Raw genomic sequence first — 10527 nt, forward strand, 5'->3', positions numbered from 1 at the left:
GTATCACAATAATAATAACCTTCCTTTCAGAATATAAACAAATTTTGAGTTATCGCATGAAAAACCAGATATTTTTGTGTGTTATAAAAATAAAAACTTGATTACATTGATAAAAATATTAATAGCCAGTATGATAAACTGGCATATATTGAAAATGATGAGACAAGAAAATATGATTTGGCTGCAAATAAACACACCTAATTCACGAACACATATAACAAATAGTAGAGTATGCTGTAACATGGGATGGAGTGGAAAGAAAATACCATAATTCGTAAATTAAAGAGTTAGAAATTTCCCTGAAGTCTATGTAAAAGAATTAAATTGAGGCCATAATTTGGAATAACCATTTTATCAAGGATTATAGTAACTATGATGAGGTTAAAAGAAGTAATGAGAATATATGTTCTGTAGAAAAATTTCTAGTTTTGCCTCAAACAAATGTAAATGGTTAAAAAATAAATTAACACAAGGACATATTTATTAATACAAGAAATGCTTCTTATTTATAATTCACAGCATATAATCAAATTTCCTAAAAATATCCGAACTTGATAAGTTTTTTATAATGAACGCGTGTATTCTTTGGAATGAAAATCCCACAATACATTTTAAACCAAAAATATCATTGTATCAAACTTTATGCTTTATTTATGGGGGAGTTTCTTAGTATCAATTCCATTTATTGAGACATAATCGGCCCCCATTGGGATATTGCTAAACTCCTTGTTGCATCTTTTGACAACTTCCACTGATCTATCTTCATCAACTGCTCTTCTTCTCTCAAATGAGATGGGTTCAAGTGTCTTGCGAAGACGGAGAGCTTGCATGCATGCTTCTAGGTCTTCCGGGATTTTTAAATCGTTTACAAACACTTCATGATATAAAAATTAATTATACTATGACATCGCATCTTCTTCAGAATATAAAATGATACAATCTATTTTAACCTAAAAATTTTCGAGATGATAAGTTTTATACTATGAAACGCCTTATCTCTAAATAGAATAATCTACAATTTATTTTATATTAAAACATGCAGTATAAAAAGGTTTTATCCTTATACTGTTTAGATGATAACTTGGGATAGAGGGGGGTTAAAAAATATTATCAGCCGTTTATTAAAGAGTTAGGAATGCCAATGGAGCAGAAGCATACGCTCAAAGAATAGTATTGAGGAATATAATTAAACTAATAAGTCTTGAGGGAAGAAGATGCATTGAGAATATTTGTAAAAATGATGAGATTGGAAGAAGTATCAGCCAAATCTACTCTCTATAGAGAAATTTAAAGTTTTACTTGAACCTGAACAGCTATAAAAAAGAAATTTATCCATAAACAAATAAAAATTCAATATTTTATACGATTAATAGAATAGAAAAATAATACACCAGAGGTTCACCTTATTAATATTTTTAATTATAGCTTTATGCTTCTACTATAATTTTACATAGACACATGTAGAAGGTTTCGAAGTCGATGTCGTCTGTTGCAATGACAGCGCCTTGCCTAGATGGATTTACGCGTGATAATAAAGTTCTTTCTTGGCTACCGCCAGCATAAGTTTCTACAAACTGAGGGGTAGGCAGTCTTTTTTCGACAATTTCTTTGGCCCTAGCTGTGCATTCGTCCAAGCATTCCCTAAATGCCTTATATTCCTCTTTTTCGTGTAAGCCTTGTTTTATCCATTCACTTACATGTTCTCCTTTCCAAATAAGAACGTTACTAAAAGCGTCTAGCAGCAGTATAGAGTCCGGTTTCAAGCTTTTGCTATCCATTTCCATTGGAAGGATTCCTTCTGAGTAGTGGTATGATGTCAGAACGGGTACGATCATTGTCATTGCCTCGGTTACTCTTTCTCTAGCAAGAATATTCCTGTAGTAGCTAGTTTCATCTGGTGAATTGGTTTCTGATTGAACTACTACGCTTCTTCTTAAAAAGTACATAAAATTTGGGTAGAACGACATTGATTCTGGTAAATTTACAGAAGAAACGTCATCTCTTCCGTAACTTGCAAATTTTTTAACGAATCGAATTAAGCCTCGATCGATTCTTCGCACCAAATCGATATCTTCTTCAAAATTGTTTTTTATGGTGTACAGTCTTGATTGTAAGACACATCCTGCTTCTTGATCAAATCCTATTCCTATTTTTTCTTTACCGTCATTAAACATTCTTGCAAGTGTAGTTACTCTTGTTATGATTTTTCTTTCTCTTTGTGATGTTGTTATTATTTGGATATGGCAAAGTTCTTCTGGTTTGGCATTTACGGGTTCGAAAAGTAGTGCGAGATTTGTTGATGGATATAAAGAATTGATTCTCCATGTTTTTTTACAAGAAATTCCTTGACCAACGACGCCTTTAAAAGCAATATTTTGTGATGTAAATACCATCATTTTACTGTTAAACAAGAATCCAGATTTTAAATTTTTTGTGATTGATGAAAGATAAATTTCAGGGTCGAAATCTTGTGCCATAATAATTATTCCACCAGTCAAATCGCTAATAACTTTCATTTCATATACACCAATATCTTCTATTGTTGCACCAATAATATCGAGCGATACACCGTTATTTGCCATAGTTGTTGCCATTTGGGTATAAAATGAGACAGCCGGTTTAGAGTATGATGCTTTTCCTTTGATGATGTCAGAATGGCCTCTTATACCCTCTTTTAAAGACAAAGAACAAATTGTTCCAGGTCCAAAAGTGCATGGTCCTTGCGTAAAAAGAAAGATTTTAGAACCTACATCAGCTATATCAAGTAAGGAAGAAGCAAACGATATGGCAGATCCAGTACATCTCAACGGGCGCATTCCATTATTCACAGGAAAACTATCACGCAATATGGAATCTACATCAAAACACCGAACATCAGAATTGTTAATGAGGGATGACTTAGGCTTAAAAAAAAGATTAACAAGAGAAGATGAAAACGAACTTCTGCCACTTTTTTGATCATCAATGCCCTTGAAAACCTTAGAAAGATATTCTACAGAATATTCTTTTCTACCAGAAAATACATACCCACGATCAATACCATCTTCACCCAAAACAACAAGCTTAATATTTGTCCCAAAAAGAACAAAACAAATCAAAGAATCTGGTTCAAGTAAATCAAAAGATAGTTGAATCGCTTGCTTCATAAGGTCGTGTCTCTTTAAATCAAAGGTACATACATCAACAAGAAATACATATATTGGATTTATACCTACCTCCTTCGATAAAACATATTCAACAGTGGTATCGTACATCTCTAAAGGAAGATTGTTTTCTAGTCCTCTGAAATGGTCCGGCAAAATATTTCGCTTGCCACAAAATATACAGGGCCAACTTCCTGAAGCGGGGTCTATCTCTGAATACGGATTTATTACCGACTGGCATTGGAAACAAAAGACTGGCTCATAATCAAGTGTCGACGGAAGTGTCATACCTGGCGTGTAAAATACTGAGATTGGTAGGGTGTCGCTAACTCGGGTTGGGAAGATATTGAACGGAAGTCGAAGTCCGTCCTTTCGCTCTATTTCTCGTATTTGCTCCTCCATTTAGGGCTAAAGAAAATATAACTAATTTGTTAAAAAATAATATGTTATATATAGTTTAAAGATCATATTAATCTGTTGCAGCTAGAACATATTATTAAGGAAATTACCATCATGTAATTACCTTCAGTTTATATATATATTTGGCAGCATGTTTTTTTATAATGTTGTACGATCCAAAATAGTTTAGTTAATGTCTTCTTAATTATATTTCTATATGACATATCTTATGATTTTTTATATGTAATCTTATATTTAAGAGATATTATTATCTTATAATTTTTTATGTGTATGTTAATATTGGAAAAATATTTATGTTCTCTTAATTTTATATTTTTATATGTAATCTCAAATTGAAAAATATATTATTTGCATAAATTAATTTATTCGGATTTTCTATTAGAGTCCTATATTTAAGAGATATTATTATCTTATAATTTTTTATATTTAATCTTATGTTGAAAAGATATTAACGCCTAAAAATTATTTATTATTTTATAATTTTCTATTTTATTTAGAAATGTGTTGAATTGAAAGTATATTTAAACAAACATGCTTTCTTATAATGTTTCACAGTAGATAGAATTATTTTATATTGAAAATATATTATTCCAAATCGTTTTGTAATTTATATAGCATATGAATATTATATAGTTTTTATAGCATAGTGATGTTATATTTTTTATATAAAAAAACATTAATCAAGCAATTTTTAATTTACATAGCGCACAAATATCACGAAAAAATAGTAATAAATACTGCCTGATAGTGAGTCATTGTATAATCCAGAAAAACACACAAATTTAAATATTAATTTTATATAGATGACTTTGAATATCAAATAATCAGTGAAAATACACCCTTTCAGTTATATTTTTAAAATAATTATTATTGTGATAGACTTTTTATATTTAAAAGGTAGCTTATATTCTTCTTTTAAAATACAAAAACCCTTTATTCGTATATCAATTTTTAATTTATTGATTTATGTGTAGAGTAAGCAACAAGTAATATGATGACTTTAATTTCAAAATAATATCAAAGAATCTAGAATTTAAAAAAACAAATTCACAATGCTTCCATAATTTTAGACTGCGTTAACCATCTGAGCTGATATAATTGCAGAGAAAGCATGGTATAGAAGAAAAGTAAAGAGAACGATTATACCAAAATGTATTCTAGAATTTATACACAGAAAAACAATAATAATAGATAAAATCTAAAAATATAATAAGAAAGCTAAAACATGAGAAAAATTAATAGTTCTGCAAAATTCATAATTACACATTATAAGATATGCATTTTTACATAAGCACATTAATACCCAAAAATGTGATCTGACAATGTATTCAACTAGTTCTATGCATATTTTATATTTGAACGCCAAAAATAGGTATTTAAAATGCAATACATACAACCATATAATTGAAATTCTTATACAACGCATAATTCGATAATTAATCAGCGAAATTTCCCAAATATTATAATTTAAATTAATTATGGAGCAAGAAAATTTAACTATTTTAAACAATATTTATAAAAAAATTATCGATTTAAGTATTAATATGCTCAAAAAATTGTATTTAATAAGCAAAAAGGAGCGAAATTTATGCTCAAATTAGCGCTGAATCCTTTATAATTTAAATATCTTTCGATAAAATACATAAAAATGTGATTATATGTAAATGAAATATGATCTGTAAACCAAATTACCGCTGAACTTATAGATTTTACCCATAATCAAGTATTTACATATGGAATTATGTAAAAAAACTAAAAGACATGGCCCTAATTACCGCCGAAACCCATAAATTTTAATGATAATCGGTATATAAAAAATTAAATTTTACAAATGTACTTAAAAAAATAAATATCAATCTTATTAAACCTTATAAAATTCATGAGTTAATAAATCCACGAACGAAAAAAATATCAAATCAAAAAAAATAAAGATAATTTGTAATATCTATTAAAAACTAAAATTATAACGATAAATTATTTAAAAAATAAAAACTTAAGGCAAAAAAAAGTACAAAGTGCGCTTTAAATAACGTTTAAGCAACAGAATATCACAATATTGTATTCAAAAATAGATAAAGGTGATTAAATATTGAAGCGAACCAAAAAAACTGAATAATTACACATAAAAATTTATTCAAGAAAAAGTGTTTGATCCACGCTATTTTTCAAGACAAAGAAGATTTTTTTTTGCAAAATAACACACCGTTTTTTTATCACAAAAAAACTACGATCTTATAATGGCGTTTTATATGATATTTTTATAATGTAATTAGTAAACATTCTTAAGAATATCAACCGATTGTTTATTATTAAACATATTCAAACACACAAAATAATCAATAGCATCCATAAATTGCTAATTTCCAGATAAAAAAAATTACTCTGCATATATATAATATTTAAAATATTAATTATATTTTTGCTAATACTTCAATCATAAAAATTACTAAATAAAAAAGAGTAAATTTTCTTTCTTTTATATACACCAAACTAATGGTGTTAATATTTATAATTTTTGTTAGTGTTTCCATATTCAAATTGTTGTTTTTATTATTTTAAATATAATTTTTGACAGATTAATTTATTACATCGTTTCAAAAAAAATTAATATTATGCAATTTCCAATAAAACATAAAAAAATACTTTCTAAACTTTATTTCACCTCTAAAATGCAAAAGTAAATATTCTTGGCATTATAATTTAAGTTATTTTATCATTAGTAAAAATATTTCATCAGAGAAAATTAGAGGCAAAATTATTGACGAAAATAAATACTCTGATATCGAAAGTTATATATTGAAATCACGAACATGATTTTCCATAAATATACACAAATTGATTGAAAATATAAATTTTACAATTTTATTCAGAGAACAGAACAAGTAATGATAAATTTCAGCCGCACTAAACTATATTAATAATATATTCAAACTGATAAAATATAACTTTCATTTTTTGCAATTTATAAATGGCACGATTGTAAATATTTATGGTTTATATTACATATACTAATTGAATTCTAATGAATCATAGAGCTTGATTTGATGTCAATATTATGGTTACAATAAAAATATAGTATATTCTGATCATGGTAAACACAATTTTATACTGCGTTTTCAGATTGAAATAATAGAATAGAAGATTTTTATTATCAAAAAATTGCACTTTAAGTGTAGTAAAAGGTTTTGATCATTAAAATTGGATTGTTAAATTTCTTAATTTGCCATAAAAATATAATTCTATAGGGCATCAAATATTTCATTCAAATAATTTTTTTTGACATTTTTAATCATAAGTTATTAATTCTAAAATAATTTATATTTTATTTTTGGAATCTTGTGGAACATTAAATATGATGCTTTTTTACTATTAGAAATTTATATCAGGCGTTTTTAATATATATAGCTCAAGTTTAATTTTCTTTTTTACAAAAAATTTATTTCAACTCTTAAATAAAGATTTTTTTGATCAATAGTATTTTATCCGCTTCTTTTTTTATTTTATAATAATTTTATTCCCAAATATTTTTTAGAGTGTTTCGTTTTTTTTTGCATTAAAGTGAAAGATTTTATATCAAAATCACAAAATATTAACCCGTAAGCTTTAAATTTAAACATGGCAGCACCTTTAATTTTTTTTTCACATGAATTTTTTCGGCTCTTTTTTGACACATAAATGTTTATATATCTAAAAATTATTTACATTTATAATTATCATCGTTATAAGCAAATATTTTGAAGAACATCTGCAATAAAAAAAGTAATTTGAGAAAGTATCGCCGAAATCATTCGTATATTTACTTTTTGATTTATGTTTTCTTTGATTTAATTGGTTATTAATTCAATTGTTTTTTTATAGAAAGTATTATTATGACTTAAATTTATAGACGCTTTGTTTCTTTAGTAGATTTAATCCCGATATTAGCATGTTTTACTATTTATTCTTTCATTTCGTAATCGAATGAATTCATATATAAAATAATTTATTGATTACTCAAGTTTAGTTTTGATATCTGTAAAATGATCGAAAAGATATCAAGTGAATTCTTATTGGCTCGCATATATGAAAAAATTACTAATCGATATTTTTGCTTGTGACGACGCAATTATTATGACATTTACTAAAATAATAATAATGAGAAATAAAGAAGATTCGTGCTTTAAATTGTAATTTTTTGATTATAAAGAACTATACGGCCGCTATTACGGTAAAATCCCAAAATATAAAATTTATTTATTTCTGATATCTTTTGTTTAGATTACTAGCACAAATAATAGTTATTGTTTCTATAATTACAGTTTTATGATATTCTGGAAATCATTTTGCTACTAGATAAGGATTATATGCATACGCATTTATAAAAGTAATTTCATTAGAATACATTTAAAAACCGTGAATAAAATGTAAAGTAAATGTGTTTTCATGACAATAAAACCATATGTATAGTTTGTGAGATACATGAAAGGATATTTTTTTAACTTTACACAGTAAGCTTTACATGCTTAAGATTGAGGCTAAAAAAGAAAAATAAATATTTTATGTTAAATACAGAGTTAATAAAGTTAATACGGTTTTATACTTAGTTATTAGATTCTATGACTTATTGAGATAATTTATTTAACGCTTAAAAATATAAATGTTCCATAATTTTTATTCAAAATCCTTTTTGAAATATCAAAGAAAATTCCCATAAAGTCTAAAATTATTTATAGCTTCTGGTAAAATATCATATTATTTCCGCATTATGGAAAGAATTCGAAACACATTAATAAATATTCGTAGGTTTTTTATTCTTCGATAATGAAAACATTGATGTAACTAGCCATTAATTAGAGTTCTGTATGTTCTTTTATATTTCCCATTTATTATTCTAAAATTTAAGACATACACTCATTTTATAAACGCTATTCTTGTCAACAAATTATTAGAAGATTCCGAGTAAAATTGAAATATTTTATGTTGATCGATTTTTTATGTAAGATGCAATATAATGCAATTATGTCTGACTTGTATGTTTTAATTATATATTTCAAATGAGCATTGATGAATGATTTTGTCTTCATCATCCAATAAATTATTTGATCAATCAGACGGCACACATCGACCAATCCACGACTCCATGAAAACTATTGGCTTAAATGAAGTTTTAAAAAAAGGATTTCAAATCTCCCACCAACTTAAATAAATTTTAACATTTAACTTGTCTGTTATAAATCACATTTGGTGTAAAAATTACAGCCTTTAATTTCGTTTTACGATGTATAATTATTAAACTATTCTACTCGAATGTATAGATCCCAATCCCAATCTTAATTTATTTTTAAAAATTTTCTCTGATTTTTTTATTGTATAATGTGTTATAGCCTATTAACACGATATTCGCTAAAAAAATATTCATGGCGCACAAGATTCATGATTTTTTTTTCCATTTTTTATGTACATGTTATAGAATTTATTAAATGATTTTGTGGAAAAGCAAATTCCCACATTAATTCAGAATAAAATAAATTGAGTTTAAAGTGTTTTATTTAAAAAACAGGAATTTAAATCATTGATGAATAACATAATAGAAGACATAATAAATATGAAAGTCCGTGATAGAAAATATACATTATGCTTAAATGATGTCAAATTAGCCGGAATATCATAGTCTATGCTAAAACCAAACCATTTAAATTAACATCAATAAGAATCTATGTGAAAAATTATAATGCACATGTCTAAATATATAAATGAACACCAATCATCAATAAAGTTAAAATTTACTGTGGGAAGCTGTTTGTAAATATCTATTCAGTACAGAAATCTATAGATGTTATTTTATTTATATACATTCGCTGCATTATAAAAAATTTTGTAGTGAAACAAGTTTACATATTTTAATAATTGGACAAAATTTTTTCTAAAAACTTGTCTGACATTTAAAATACTTAGCATAATAAATCTATATTATTATAAAATTGAATCATGGATCATTTATTTTGATTCTTTGGATAAATTAAATTTGTAAAAGTTTCATTGTTTTAAATTTTGTTCGTAGTTGGAAGATAGCTCCTTTTGTACTATCATTTTATATTCTTGCGAGATTCTTATTGCTTTGTCAATAGTTGTTATCAGTTTATTTTGGAAATTCTAGTGTTTTTCCATTTATGTCTTCGTGCTGTCATGATTACGAATTTTAGAAAAAAAGTATATAAGGATGAATTTTCCATATATAAACACTATTCTCTATTTACAATCAAAATTTTGACATTTTTAGAAACACTCTCAGAATGGAAAATATCTTCTGAGATCTTAGACAAGCGCATATTTTATTTTGAAAAAAATATACACTTCATAATGAGTTTATTTATGATTAAGCATTGATCAGATACTTCCGATCCTATTACTAATTTTATCCAATTTAATATATTAAGATGGCGTTAGATCATAAACACTCAAAATTACATTCAATGATTGTTTAAAGTCATCAACACAAATCTTCATATCTACATTCCTTTTATTGCTTTTGAAAAAATATTTTTTTGACCAATAGTTAATCATCGATTTTTCTAAATATTGTAAAAAGATGCATAACAGCCATCGTCCATAATAAAATACAAAAATTAATATATTGTTTCTAAAGAACTTACGTCGTCCACACATCTACCTAAATGTAAATTCATTATAACCGAAAAAATTCAAACTTTGTATACATAATGACTAGAATTTAATTTAAATTGTTTTTTTTAAAATCAAAATTTAATATTTTAGATAATAATTATAAAGATTGATAATATAAATTCATAAAAATAACTAATATATAAAAAGAAATCTAATGAGATCACAGATGAATTTAAAATTACAAAAAAATGTTGTCAAAAAATTAATATCAATTGCTCAACTATTCAATATCATAGAGGCAATGAATGACAGTACAAAAACTGATGAGACATTAGAGATAAAACAAATGTCTTCCGACGAA

Source organism: Rhyacophila brunnea, unplaced genomic scaffold, assembly GCF_057557595.1.
Source record: "Rhyacophila brunnea isolate RB1 unplaced genomic scaffold, BYU_Rbru_1.0 scaffold_120, whole genome shotgun sequence".
NCBI lineage: Eukaryota > Metazoa > Arthropoda > Insecta > Trichoptera > Rhyacophilidae > Rhyacophila > Rhyacophila brunnea.